Source organism: Emydura macquarii, unplaced genomic scaffold (genome assembly GCF_026122565.2).
Source record: "Emydura macquarii macquarii isolate MOO-44397 ecotype Brisbane River unplaced genomic scaffold, CSIRO-AGI_Emac_v2 contig_2897, whole genome shotgun sequence".
In the NCBI taxonomy this organism is placed as follows: domain Eukaryota; kingdom Metazoa; phylum Chordata; order Testudines; family Chelidae; genus Emydura; species Emydura macquarii.
In genome coordinates, this window is record NW_027133034.1 from 25403096 (window position 1) to 25418170 (window position 15075).

The 15075-nt window shown below is 38.2% G+C and overlaps 1 protein-coding gene across 9 annotated transcripts in view; it reads left to right on the forward strand.

Annotated features, from left to right (window-relative positions):
• Positions 1-15075, forward strand: part of SEMA6A (semaphorin 6A) — a 188729-nt gene that overhangs the window by 82174 nt on the left and 91480 nt on the right. Inside the window, exon 1 of one of the 9 annotated variants that reach the window (XM_067569112.1) lies at positions 5678-5871. The exons of the other annotated variants lie outside the window; for them this stretch is intronic. The gene's annotated coding sequence lies outside the window, so the exon portion shown is untranslated. Of the gene's footprint in view, positions 1-5677; positions 5872-15075 lie in introns of those variants that run through there. 9 annotated transcript variants of the gene reach the window in all.

Genomic DNA, 15075 nt, shown 5'->3' on the forward strand with positions numbered 1-15075 from the left:
GCAACCAGATCCCCTTGCCATTTCCCCAGAAAGATTATGAAGAATACCATTGTAACATCAAGTTTTTATAAGCAGAGTCTATTCGCAAATCTAGGTCTCACAAGTGGCACTGAAATGTGTCACTGGGTAAGCTATGTCCGGTCAAAATGAAAATAAGACAATAGTTCTCAGGAAGGTTTTTAACTTTTTGAATTCCTCAGAATTCCAAATAAATACAGCATTGCCATCCATAACTATTCAAAAATCATGAGTCAGGACCCCAAAAGCCATGAGGAGGTTGACTTCTAAATCATAAGATTTTAAAAAATACTTCATGTTGAGTTCTTTTTATTGCCTTCTGGGTTTTGTGTCTTTGAAATTCACATTTTCAGTCTTTTCTCCTTAACTATGTGGGCTAGAACACAGGAGGGTTTTTTTTTTTTTTTTTTAAATAGACACTGAGATTCTCATGTAATCACAAGATTCTAGAAACTGATGCTTAAAGAGAAACAACAAATATCATGTGACTCCTAAAAAAAATGGCAAGAGTTAGGAACAATGGAACTATAAAAATAAGTTGCTTTAAAAATGTAAAATGTACATTGCAGTTCCTAACAGTTGTTCCTCTGGGTCATTCTGTTTGCAAACAATATTTATTTTGTCATCTGTCACTTAGCACAAAAGATACCTTGAGTAATAAAGAAATAAAGATTTGCTAAATGTTTACATCATTCACTCATTGTCAGTTACCATAGTGTAAACAAAATAACTCACTCCCTGAACAAACAGTTTGTGAAACTAATGCTATTCCTGTGGATTTCAGGATTGCATTGTTTTGGGGATGGATTGTTTATGAATCGATTGTTGGATATACAACATGGTTTAATTTAAACAGGATTTCTCACACAATAAGGAACTAATCAGCATGAGTAAGTTTGGCAGAATCTGGCACGTGGTGATTAATGCAGAAGAAACATTGGTAAGGGAGAAGCAGGCAGGCAGACAGATTGTTCTTAATATGTACAGTTTAAAAAAATTAGCAGTTAAGTCCTAAATTTTCTCAGGCTGCAAATATACATATTTTTGCATGAGAGGAAGATGAAAATAATTTTAGAACTGTATCAATAATAGTGTAGTGTGTAATACAGATCCAGATAAAGGTGACTCTCTGGGGGTACGTGTTCAGCATAGTATGTGAAGAATATGATGCACAAGTATGTTGAACCTTATTCCTTGAGCTTCACACAGAAAGTTTACCCTTTCATGACCAGTGAGATTTTATTGAAAAAAATGTCATGTGCAGTGAATGCTATTTTATTTATCCCCAAAAGTCTTCAGCACCAGAATCTAATGGTTGGTATCACCAATTTTATTTGAAAACAGGAATTAATAGCCTTTAATAAGGCTTGAAACAGAAAAAAAAACCAACCCAACATTCAAGAGGGCAAGGTCACCCTAAATTGGTGAGGAACAGTTCCATAGTCACCAGCACATCCAGCTACAACCACAATGGAAGAATGTGCCAAAGAGCAGGGAAGAGGGCCAAATATCTCTATTAAAAATATAATCCATGGCTGGACATGTGAGTTCTGTAGTTGCCAAAAATAACCTGTACTTGCAGGAGCTAGCTTCTAAGTTAGAGCAGATACAGGATAAGAGAAACAAAAGGAGAACATTCTCAACCCCTACTTGTGGTCATTCCAAAACCAGAGTAGAAAATACGTGATGATTTACTTTAGCAATCATCCCTTTCAGCATTATTCATGAAGCCTGCATAATTTCCTATGGCGGGAATATTTCTCCAATATTCACTTAATGTTCACTGTTTTTGATGAAGGTTGAAGCCAATAAACTCATTTACAAAAGCAAGCAAAACAGGGACATGAAAACAGTAAGATAATTTAAATTTCAAAGGTGTATTTTGCAGTACCTGCTCAGCTCTAATGATGAATTAATCAACTAGACTCCCGAAAGTTAAGGATGAAGAAGACATATTAGATTATTGAGCACATCCCCTTGCAAAAACAGGATATAGTTTGCAAGCAGAGCAAACACCAGATGTTAAATTGACATGACATTTGTTCTTAGCCAAAAGGCCAAGAGAATGTTTATCAAGTACTTGTAGCTGGAAAAACCCATTTGCAATTCAGATGGGAACCAATAAGCAGCATAAAAAAGTTTGTGAAAGATATAAAACTAATTCAGAAAGAGAAATGATATGTTAAGGTGAACGTTGTATGTTTGAATATTATTCACTAGTAGATTCTAAGGAGTTTTAGACTACTGTCTATTGTTATAGTATCTTAGCACCTTCCACATCAAATCAATTAGTAGCAGTGAAGTTCCTGTTGGACTTCATGGAGGTTACAAAGCATTATTCACTCACTTCTCCCACACTGTTAACGTTCAGTTCTTGGGAATTCTGTGCTTTAGAGGAACTACAATACTGTAGTTTTCATGTTTTGAAAGAAAAATTCATAGGCCCTCACCACATACTCTGTATGCAGATAAGCTCCCCTTGACTTTAATGGTCTGTAAGATAAGTGATAATTGCAGGAGACAAACACATTATGTACTGAGCCTTGAGATTAGTCATCACATTTACATATAGGATCTTATTCTGGATTGTGCTTGAAGAGTACATGGGGGAAGTTATGTGGAAGTTGTGCCAGGGTTCCTAGGGGCCATCCCAGTAGTCGGAAATCACAGAAAATAAAAGCACTTTGGTCATATCCTCTTTCTGCTGACCACTTCCTTAATGTTAATGGGTTGGAGGGCAATAGTGCAAGTGACTGTTGCAGATCTATGCCATCAGAAGATTGCCTTAAATAAAGGGAGTCCTCAAATGGTTGGATCTGATGGGCTTATGTCAGTGTTGCACTGGGGGAATAGAGCAAATAAGATGCTGGAGGAAGATGCTGGAGCCAGAAAACCAATTTCTGTTACTTATTTGAATAACTAAACTGCTCTTATTTACAAAGTCCAGAAACACCCACAAAGATTGAAAACCCAAAGAATATGACACAGCCACTCTTTGTCATAAAACAAGGAGGGGCGTAGAAATGTTTCTTTGTTTAGTCTTGCAATTCGTTTTAGTTGTAGAACACGGTTATATTTTTGTTAGTCATTATATTTTAAACATATAAAACTGCAAAACTTTGTCAGAAAACTATTTAAACTAGACCTCAACATTTTGCATGCCTTATGGAATGCAACACCTGCACTATAGAGGATAGAATTCTTAGCTGATAAGACTGGAGCCATATTCTATCAGGGTAAACAGAGACTGTAGACTTTACTGACTGGATTTGATAGGAAGAATTACCTTAGATTAGAATGTTGTTTGGATTAGTTTTATCCTTATCACAGTGTTCAACAACACCTACTTGGGAAAAGGGACTTTATTTTGTTTATTCAGCAATTGCTTGTAGTTTATAGTTGAAGACAAATTCAGAATGCCTTTCTGTGAAATGAACAAGGGGAGCAAACAACTTGCATGTATAGATGTGTCATATTGTATGACTGACTGTAGAACAATAGTTTGTTCATTACCACTAGTAGCGTCAAGGTGAATAGGGAAGTTTGTTGTGCACAAGAAGGAATGGGCCAGTTCATGGCAAAGTTTTATGTGATCTTAGCTGCAGCCCTAATAATTATTAAATAACAGGTGCAGCGGTGGCAGAACACGTTGTGCTCTTGTTTTAAATACATTTCTACTTATAGTATTTCTTATAGGATAGTATATAGTATAATATAGTATTTCTTATAGTAATGCAACTGATTAAATGCATCAAACTGCATATAGTGCTTTACATGGACAATTTCTATGATGGACACAAGAGACTGACTTGGGTAATACCTTGCTGTGCACACAGGAGAATCCTTTAAGACACCCCCCTTCCCCCCAAGCAACACTGAATGTGAACCCTACATGTATCACTGTGGAGAAACTGGCTACAAACAGTGATGGCTGAATTTCAAAGACCTGGATTTCAGAAACCATAAACTGTCATAGATATGAATGTGATCTGAACCTTCTGCCTTTCTCCGCATCTTATCCTAGGACATGTCTACCAGGAGCGCTCAGGAAAGTTAAGATGAATTAACTAAAGGTGTGAATTTCAAGTGCATTATTTAAAACTCATTAAAGCCCTGTGTGGACACTTATTCAGAAGCAAAGTGGCCTTACTTTGCTTTAGCTTAATTCACTTTGGCAGTTTAATGCACTTTAACTAATACACTTTAAATTCATATCTTTAGTTAATGTGACTTACTTTCCTGAGTCTCTTCATGTAGACAAATCCCTAGCATACTTCCCAACTCAACCTGATCCTTCCTTTCTCCCAAACTACACTATCCAGATCCAGATCCTTTCTCTTCCCCTCCCTTTGTATGTGATCAACTCTCTTAATGATTTCCCCCAGCCCTACAATTTGATTCTGGTGATACCTTTTGCTCCATATTTTCCTTCCTTTTTCCCATTGTTTGTCTGGCTAGTCCCCAGGCTTATCCTCTTATCTTTACTATTGCCCCAACTCCACAGCAATATCTCAGCAGGTCTGATCTTCAAGTCACATGCATTTCAGGGCTTTCTCAATTCATAGGCATCCAACGATACACCACACACTGCATACCTGAGATCTGGAGATAGCAGTCAACCCAGCAGAGACTTCTACACTGAGCTGCTTATGATAGAGACTGATATTATCCTAGTAACCAGGGGTCCTGACAATGAGATTAGGAATTACTTATCTTTAGAAAGATTCAGATTCGGTCAGTGTCTAGGCTGAGATTCCAGCTGGTTGTCGTTTGTCCCCAAACAAATGCAACAATCCATAAATACAATCAGCAATTTAATGTTGTATTTAAGAAGGAATCTCGAGTTTGCTTTTAGGTATTGCTGGTAACATGATCAACATGAATTCCCTGCTAATACAAATCAAATCATTGCAATTAAATCTCTTTGTGATAATTAAATCATTTTTATTCATTACTGTAACTGGGGCCGTGGAAAGCTAGTTTTAGTATGCTTTGGAATGGATATCATAGAGACTCAGTGGACCACACGTGTGTCTTGTACATGATTAACTGCATTAATCAACATTTTTAAAGCCTTTTTGTTTAGTTGCAACTGTGTCCAAAATAGGTAGAAAAATCATCTGCCAAATGCATCTAAATACACTCTTTATCTTAAAACAAAGGGAGTTTTCCTGCTGACTTCAATAGAAGCAGAACAGGGCCATAGGAGTCTAGGGGTGAAATCCTACCCTCATTGAAGTCAATGGCAAAACTCCCATTGACTTCCATGGGCCTTGAGGTCACACCATATTCTCAAGGGTTTTTTAGAAAACTGGAGTTCTGGAAAGATAATAATGTAGACTAGACATGTTTATCTGCCAGTGCATTTTGTACTTGTTGTCAGGTTGGAAAGTCTGCATAATAACCATAACATTTTTTGTGTGTGACTTTAATGGACAAATAGCTGGAAATGCATCCGATTGAGTTTTATTAAGAACAAGAGGGAATTAATGATGAAGGTAATCCTTTGATTGAAAGTAATCTCTCAAAAAGGAGGAAAAGAAAAGGGGAGAAAAGAGAGTGAGAAAATGGAAAGAGAGAGATCACCTTTCTTGTATCATGTTCAGTTTTTCTACAGATTATATGCGTGTTTCATTCTATATTCCCAAAGACTGGAAACTTTTCTATATATGAAGGAAGAATGCATTTGAGAAACAATTGATCGGCTCTGGTTAAGTAAAACAAAAAATAACACAGGTCCTTTTACACTTTATAGGTGCTCTAGTTGCAGTTGGCACTTAGTCAAAACTATCATCACCTCCATTGCCTTTGAATGAGGACAATTTAGAAGACATTTCAGTAAAAGATAGAGAAGTATGTCTCCCCTCTTGTTTTGTCTACACTCCTTTTTTGATCTTCAGCCACAAGAAATGCTGCCTACATTCAAACTGATCTCCATACACAACATCTTAATTTATGGAAGATCATGTTTATTAGCTTGTTTTAACATGCCTGTCATTAATTACTAGCAGAGACAACAAATGTAAAAGAGAAAAGGGTGGAGAGTCTTGTATCTGTGGTTCCTATAAACCTTTTAACTAGCATAGTATAAAGATCAAAAACAAAGTAATGAAAGTGAAAATTCATCTACTCTGGAAATTCCATAAAATGGGGAAATGCCCCTATTTTAATACTTTCTCAGAATCAGAACAATATCTTTACCTTTTAAATTGTGTATCCTTCCAGGGCATTTATAAACTGGCCTTTTCAGTGTCTGTTTGGATCTAAAGAGAGAAAATGGAAAAGAAGCAGGAATGTGAAGGGTAGAAGACAAATGATTATTCTTTGGAAGTTGTATCAGTGAGAATGGCCCTCACCTCTGAATTAGACAAACATATTATTAAAGACTTCAAAGGGTAAAAGTGTGTAATTTGTAATTATAGCCTTAGGCTATGTCTACACTGCAGACCTCACACTGGCACAGCTGTACCGCTATACCTGTGCCGCTGTGAGGTCTCCTGTGAAGCCACTCTCTGTGGACGGGAGAGAGCTATCCAGCCAGCATCATTACACTACTTCCAACGAGCGGCAGGAGCTATGTTGGTGGGAGAGAATCTCCCACCGACATAGCACTGTCTATACTGGTGCTTTTGCTGGTGAAACTTATGTCATTCAGGGGTGTGTTTTTTCACACCCTTGACTGACAAAAGTTCTACCAACAAAAGTGCTAATGTAGACAAAGCCTTAGAGTATTACATGATCTGTGCAGCAACCAACTCCATTTTTGTAAAAAGAATATTATGCCTCATTCTGCTCACATTGATGTAAATCAGGAGTAACTTTACTGAAGTCAGTCAGTAATTCTGTCATTGAGTATGAGTAGACCTGGTGTAACTAAGACCAGAATCTTTTCTTTAAATTGAATTTTGCATGGAATTTTTCTGCAAAGTATATCTCAACCTGCTAAACTTCATGTAAGATCCTTAACATTGTATGCCTGGTATTCTTTACCAGCAACAATAGGATAAACTTCAAGTTGGTGTAAATAAGGTAAGTAGTTTGGTTTGTTGGCTGCGAAGAGTATATCACCAAAAAGCAAATGTTTGTGAAGCTGGAGGTTATCTTCAATACTTTTGATTTTCTGCTTAGCATTCCTCCAGCATGTTCTGCAGTACTGTAAAGGAGGATCAGTTGTGCATCTTTAATTGTTACCTCCCTTTTTAAATAGAAGTGTGTTTTATAAGACCTGGTTGCAGTGCAATAACTCACTGAAAGAAGATGAGACTAATTTAGAAGATTAATACTAGGCAACTAAGATGTAATATTATATCTGTACATGAGACTTTTCATCTGCATGGATCAAACTTCTTTAAGGCTTGCAGAATTCAGAATTTTCTCCTGCCCTGAATATCCATTCATGTGTAAAGGTACCACTAAGTGCACTGGAATTATTAATCAGTGTACTTTGGAATCAGCATTTTACCTGAAATGACGATAGTGTGAGCTCAGTATCCACAGACAAAAATTGTGTGGGTGGATTATTATCAGCAACACACAGTGATTAATCCTTTGCACTGTCCGTGGTATTCCTGAGTTTCCAGCATATAGTGTAATTATGTAATACAATATAATTTCAAAACCTGTGGACCCATCATCACCTTTAGCTGTGAGAAATCATTGTACAGATTTAAAATATCTCTTCTTTCCTTCCTTAAAGTAATCAGTTTAGTTTCCAAAACCTGATGGACACAAGGATGTGGTGTTAATTTCATTTCTGCAAAATCAGATTAAGAATTAATTATTGCCAATTAGTAGTTTGCCTCAGCAAAGCCAGCAGGTAATTCAAGCGTTCCACAAAGACTGGGCTTTCTCTCTCACAGAATAATGTGCCTAAATGTTCATAAGGATATTCAGCCTCGAGTATATAGGGAACAAATCCAGTGTTGGTTGACCTTCAGCTACTTTGTCTTCTTTTAGAGATCTCTATAAACAACCATTGCAGTAGGGATCAGAAAACTAAATTATATGTCACTCAGTATGACTTCTTTTAATTCCTATAGTTTACACTGAAAACTCTACACTGACTTAACTTTGCTAGTGGAAATTATATATGCAAAGGGTTTCTGGCCTAAATTTAGAGACAAAGTAAAAAAAAAACGTAGCCCAAGGACGGAGAGAGATTAAAAATGAAATAGGGAAAAGAGGGAACTGTGTCAACTGGAAAAGGGGAACTGCCAAGGAATAATATTTCCATGTACTGCGTAGGTCCTCTATTTGAGGATCTTAAAGTGCATTACAGACATCAATTGATCCCATAACACCCCAGTGAAGCAGGTATCATTATACAAATTTTGCAGATGGATAAACTGAGGCATAAGGTCAAAATGAGTCAGTGGAAGAGCTGGAAAGGAGAGCAAGGAGTTGCTAGTCTACACTTTTCCTGGAAGACAAGGGAGTGAAAATGATAAGTAAACTACCCATACTGTTATCTGGTCTTTGGATGAATGGAAGGCTCAATCTTTAGGACTACTGGACATCTTTCACCTGGAATACTTGGACTTGAAACACTAAAAGGGAATAAAAAATGTGCAGTAAGAACAGAAGGGGAAATTAAGGCAAAGATACTTGAGAAAAAGTAAAATAATGAACTCGTATTTCGCAATTCTGCAGAATTTGTTCCCTTTAGGTTGCCACTAACAACCACGACTACCCTGCCTTGCCTTTTGGTACACGGTCCTCTTGATGTCTTCTTGTGCTGTTTCTCTTACTGTTATTTCAGTTAAAAATCAGATAATCAGGAGCCAGTAATAACTATTTTCAGTTTGGTGAATTTATATCTGTAGTTATCACCACCTAGTCTTCATTAGCACAGGGATAGACTCGATCAAAAAGGAATTTTCCATCTCTACTTTCCATGACTATGATTTATTTTGTGTGGGGAAAAAACTAGGTTTTTTTTGTTTTGTTTTGTTTTTTTTGGAGGGGGGAGGGGGGAAATCCAACCTTTTTTTTTCAGCTGCCACAGGGCTAACATATGATGACAACAATTGTGTCTTTTATGCTTCCTCTGCTGGAAAACATAACAATTAAAATGCTCCATTTTATGTCACTGTATGGAATGGACATGAGTGGCACCGAGACGGAGTGTTTGATCATTGTATGCCAAAATAGCTGTCTTATAATTGATATAAAAGCTGCTCCTGGCTTGGTATTTAGGATGTAATGCTGCTCTTAGCACAGGTCTGCCTTCCAGAATAAAGCCTATTCCTTTTTGTCATGCATGTTAATGCATTGTCCTTCTTCCTTCTTGTAATAGCCCGTGAGATTTGAACTTGGAGTCAGCAAAGTACAGGCTTTGTGATGCACAAAAGAACACCAGGTTTTTATCACACTATGCCTGTATGAAAAGCTGTTCAACCATTCAGTTGCTGCTTGTATTGTGCAGCTGTTGTTTTACTGCTGAGAATATCTTGCTGTCGACAATGTAGTACCTGAAGGAAACACTACCACACTGAGCTTTTCAGGAGGAGGTAGGATTGGGATTTTGCCAGTTCACTCTCTGGAAGGTTGAGGCTTTTTTCTTTTTTTTTTCCCCCCACCATAAAATCTTTTTAAATAAGTTACAATGTTTTGCTTGCTTGCCAGTCTTTGCTCCCAGATTTTTTTGCAGTGCTGTCTTCTCAACACATTGGCAGTCACAGTTTGTGTTTTAAGCCCAGCTCACTGAAACTTACAGTGAGACTTCGATTGGTCATAGTCCACTCACAGTTTGCAATACATCATTGTGTTGACTGAGTTCCCATGAGTGTGGATTCCTAGGACAATGTCCCTTTCTTCACTAAACCGACAGTCAATATCTGGTCGTCTCATCTATTTAAAGTCAGCCAAGCAGGAATCCCAATGCTCATGCAGAGGACTCTTTGTTTGCTTACAAATTAACAGGAGATTCAACTGTTCCTAATTAGAATTAAATGCAAACAACTGTGTTAAAATAATACTAAAGGGCTGACTTAAACCTACAACCCAGGAAGTTCAGAGATAACTTCAACCTCACATAGCTGATAGACAAAATCCTGCTTTTGGTAATGGAGGTACAATTCTCATTGCAGTCCATAGTTTGAATCTTTCTTGTCTTACTAATGCAAATAGACACGTTTTTGCAGCAACTTTTCCCCATAAATAAATACAGCGTTCCTGTCACAGAATAGTGCAAGGCTGAATTTGTGTATTATGATTCACAGTTCACAATGCATTCTATAATAATACACAAACTATCATTCTAGCTAGTACAGAATACTAATTTCATATGGCTCCATCTTGCCATCCTTTAGCTGACTACCCTCCCATTTACTTCATTAAATTCAATGGCAGATTTGCAGGATCAGGCCAATAGTATGAATGTGTGGCAGCATACAACTAATGCTATGATAGTATCTAAACCCCTGACCTTTGCACTACATAGAATGCTAAAAGTTTGTGCAGTAAAAGCCACCCCAATAAAAAAAAAAAAGGTATTTTAGTAAAAATCCATGAAAAATCAATGTCTGCACACTAACAATCATGGTGTGTTGCATAACAGGAGAACTAATGGATTCTGGTGTGTACTATAAACCAAGTTCAAAGAACTATTTTACATGCTCAGGAGACAGTCAAACTTAAATATCTGTATTTTGTCTGTGCACCCCCCCCCCTCCGATAATGCCCAAAGCACTTCATGTATGTTACTGATCCAGCTCCCATTAAATTCAAAGAGGAATCTTTCCCCTGACTCTAATGGGAAGTTGAACTGGACCTTATAAGTCTATGAACTTTTCTGGTTTTTAAAATTAAACTGTCCTTTCCTTTTCTTAGGACCTTTGTACAAAGGGTCTAAATCAAAATACAATTATCAGGGTCCAAAGAAGAGTTTAACAGATTCTGGGCTGTTGGTTTTTTGTGGTGTTGTTTTTCTTAATTGAGTTGATATCTGGGGCTGCTGTCCATTGCATTTGGAAGAACTGATTCACAATTTTAAAATCTCTCGAAAACCATGGATTTATGGTGGAAACATGGGGAAGTATGTTTATCTTTGCAGCTGTATAAAATGGAAGTCCATTTTATTTAGATTTAATAACAAGGATTCCCACTGCCTATTAAAATTAAGTTTATGTGCGTCAGGGTTTGTGTGCAAATTCCTGCTTTCTCTCATTTCTTCCTGATTCCCCTTCTGCTGCCTAGGCTTCTCCCCAAACTCATATTTATATTCTCATCCCACTCACGTCTTGCTTCTTCCATGTTGCCCCTGACACTTGGAAGCCTTTTTTTCTCTATAGGGGCCATTTGTTAATCCTCCTCTTTCCAGGCACTGGTTTAGGTGTTCTTGTGCTCTCAAGGAAAGAATTTTTTTGGTGCTTCTGTACCGAGTCCACGTGTACACACAGGGTGCTGGGATAGAACCCAAGTCCTTCTTTTCTAAAACCAGACAGCCAGAGATTTCCTTCAGAATGGCAGCTCTCAGATTTTTTCAGTTAGAAACTCCTATGAATACAGGGCTCGTTTCAAGGACCACCCGTCTTTCTCATTCACGAGCTGACTTCAGGAGCTGACGGCTACCTCCCCTCTCATATGTGATCAAAATACATCCCTGAGGCAAGTAAGAGGGAAAGAGTCAACAGCAAGTGACCAGCCAGATATCCACAGAATAGTAAGGAAGTGCGCTGCAGCCCGCCAATGTGTCCACATGCCTCAGTTTGAGAACCTCTACTTGAACTAGCAAGAGTGAGGGGGTCCGTGTTCTCTCTGTGGACCAGCCATTTGAGGTCAACATTGCTCACTCACTAATATATACACAGTGTCAATATACACAAAATAACTTTGCTCTTATCCTTCATCTACGTAAGATTGAAAGAATTGGTGAGATTTGTAAAGCAAAATAATATATCACATCCAAACACAGGGTTGGAATGAAAATGAATAAAATCTACAGGAGTAATTTAAAAGTTGGGGTGAGAGGGTTCTTTTTCTCAGTTCACTTATTTTCCTTCTTTTATTTCCCTCTTTCCCTGCTGGGTCACATTTTTCTTGTTCTCTTTCGCAGTGAACCCTCATCTGTCTTTTTCTTTTCTTCTGCCTCTGCCTATGATCTTATTTCCTTCCTTCTAAAGTCACCTCCACTTTTAACCCTGTTTCCAATTCTCCTCCTGCCACACAGAATCATCCTTCTTCCAGATATTTTCTTTTGGGGATTTCCCTCTGACTTTCATTCCCTCATCCATCCTACTTCCCTTCCTCTCTTCCTTTTCACTCTCTATCATGTACCCCAAACACTTCTCTTCATCCTTTTCTGGGATGCTACCTGTGCTCCCCGTTTTCAGACCTCTCGCCTTCTTCCCCCTTCCCCCCCCCCCATCCCTGTTTCCAGATATCCTCTGCATCTCCATCACTTTTCCCTGTTCCTTTTATAGGTTCTCTCTGCCCGCACCTCAGAATAAATTCTACCTTTGGATACTTCCATGTAACGTCTGTTGAATACAATGGGAAATACTTGTACGAATCTGAGGGCAGAATTTCTCTCCTGGGCCTAAGATGGCCAATGCAGGTAGGGTAACCAGATAGCAAGTGTGAAAAATCAGACAAGGGGTAAGGGTAATAGACTTCTATATAAAACAAAGCCCCAAATATTGGGACTGTCCCTATAAAATCGGGACATCTGTTCATCCTAGCAGGGCAGGAATTGTCTTGAGCTTTCCATTAGCACACCCCTCCTTTGTTTCCTGTTGTTAGGAAGCAGGTAGTCTGACTACTGTCCAGTTAGCAGGGGCTGAGCGAGCAGCTGCTGCCTTGCATCCCAAGAGTTGCTGTGTTCAATGTGCAGTAGTACCGCTATGGAGCAGACCAGCCTGGCAACAATGACAGGACGAGAGGAGCAGCCAGAGTCTGCAGAGAGGAATTTTTTTGGAACTCTTGCATTATAACACCCTTTGGGTCTACACATCTGTTCACCACTACAAGTTTTTCATACCCCTCTTTATAGGTGTTTCCAGAAGGCCTACCAATGTTAACCCTCCTAATAGTATTACATATACAGAAAAAAAAATTTACTCTGTCGTATCGCTGAATCTGTACTGTATTGTTTGTAACACTTAACGTCTGCTTTTGCAACCGCTTCCCACAGAGAATTCTCAGTGTAGTCAGTGGGAATTCTGCATGGAGAATGGCTGCCAAACTGCACTCTTCTAGATGAGAGAAACTCATTGGGAGCTGGGAATACATCCCCTTGTATGTCGGAAGAGAGCTGAGCGCACTGCTGGTGCTCAATAAATAATAAATACATAGGAATAATAATGAGTGATTGCTCTTGTAGTGAGGTTGATATTAAACATCCTTGGATAATCAGACACGATGTATTATATTATATTGGCATATTTTATAATTCCCTTCAAGCTTGGAAGAATATCATCCAGCCTATACAGGAAAAACTCACAGAGACCTCCCTTTGCACAATATGACCCATGTTTCCAGTGACAAGGAGGGTAGTTATTTCTCTACCGCAGGATGTAATGTGATTAAACTGGACACCACCAGTAGGCAGCCATTGAACAGATCATTATTAAGGTGGATATAATGGCATTCACAGTGCATTGGTTATCTGCTTTGAAAGCTGAGGACACAAAGACTTATCTCCTTTAGATGTTGAGTTCTGCGCTGTCAGTAAAGTAGCCGCAGATTTTTACGTAATGTCAATCATTTCATGTCTTAGGCTGTTAACTGCTGCTGTTTGCTATTTGGAAGCTTGCCTATTTTTATGATTATGACTAGGGGGATATAAGATATGAAGCAGTGATGAGTAAAGGGCTGTTAAGGTATAGCTATGACACTTCCACAAGAGCTATCATACTGTTGTTCTAGTCATTAGCTGAGTGGATACTTGAGCCTAATCAGTATCAAAGGGACGTACACAAAGTCATCTATTTCATTAAGCTAATTTACATGACTCGGCTTACCCAAGAATCAAATTTTCATGCAGTGTCAATCTTGCTGTCAAGAAAAAGAAGGGGGTGGAAAGGAGGAGGCCACAAGGCAAGGCTCATGCGTGTGCATATTTCTTTAATCAGATACCCTCTAGTCTTTCGTAAGTCCACATTGCTTTTGGAAACCAGAGATAAGTACCACTAAATTTTATAAAGCTTAATTTTAGTTACAGGGGACTGACTTAGAAGGGAGAAATTACATTGCCAAAGTTTGAAATTGTAGAACTTGCCTCCATTCTTCAGTGCAAGGTGTGCTTGAAGGTTTTAGCCACTCCTAGGATTAGAAATGAAAGTAAATGTTGTTTTCAGAGAAGGGGATCTGAGGGTAAGAATAGTTTGCTAAAACAGACCTTCAAATCTCCGATGGTCCCTGAGAGACATCAGTGACGTTTTGTGTATAGACTTACACAACGTGATCCTAGGGGAGTCGGGGCTATTTATATCAGACAAGATCCAGCTGCTATTTTAATGGAAAGCTATAATGTGCTGCAATGTTTTCTTTCTTTCCCCTAATGGTCAGTATGCTGTCTTTGTAATCTGACTTTTAAAAAAATCATTACAATATTTAGTATCGTCCTTTTCATCATTGCTAGAACTGAGGCTTAAAAAATTAATGACTCCTGAGTGAAACCTTATTCCATCAGTGTGATCGGGTAGCAATTGTTTGTATGTTAAACCTTAATCTTATCTAAAGAGGTTGTTTGAGTTTTGTTTTTAACTGTGAATTTGTAGTGATCACTGAGTATTCTTCTTAAATACAGGTGCCAGAAACCATTAATAAGAATTAATTAAACCTTACTCATTTTACATGACAAAGGAAAGCTGTTGTTGTCTGGAAAACACTTCCATAGTTAAGGATGGGTGTTGAGCTACCTGACCTATTTTGAAAGGTTTCTAAACCTGTTCCAGCTTCTCTAATAATGATTTCATTGTTTATCTGATTGTTGCTCTGTTTTTGATGGCAGTTTTTCAGGATACAGATCTCACAGCAGTCCCTCCTGGTATTTATGTAGCTCTTGTCAATGCACCTAAAAAGTGCAGCTCCGAGTGACCACTCGGTAATGAGGAA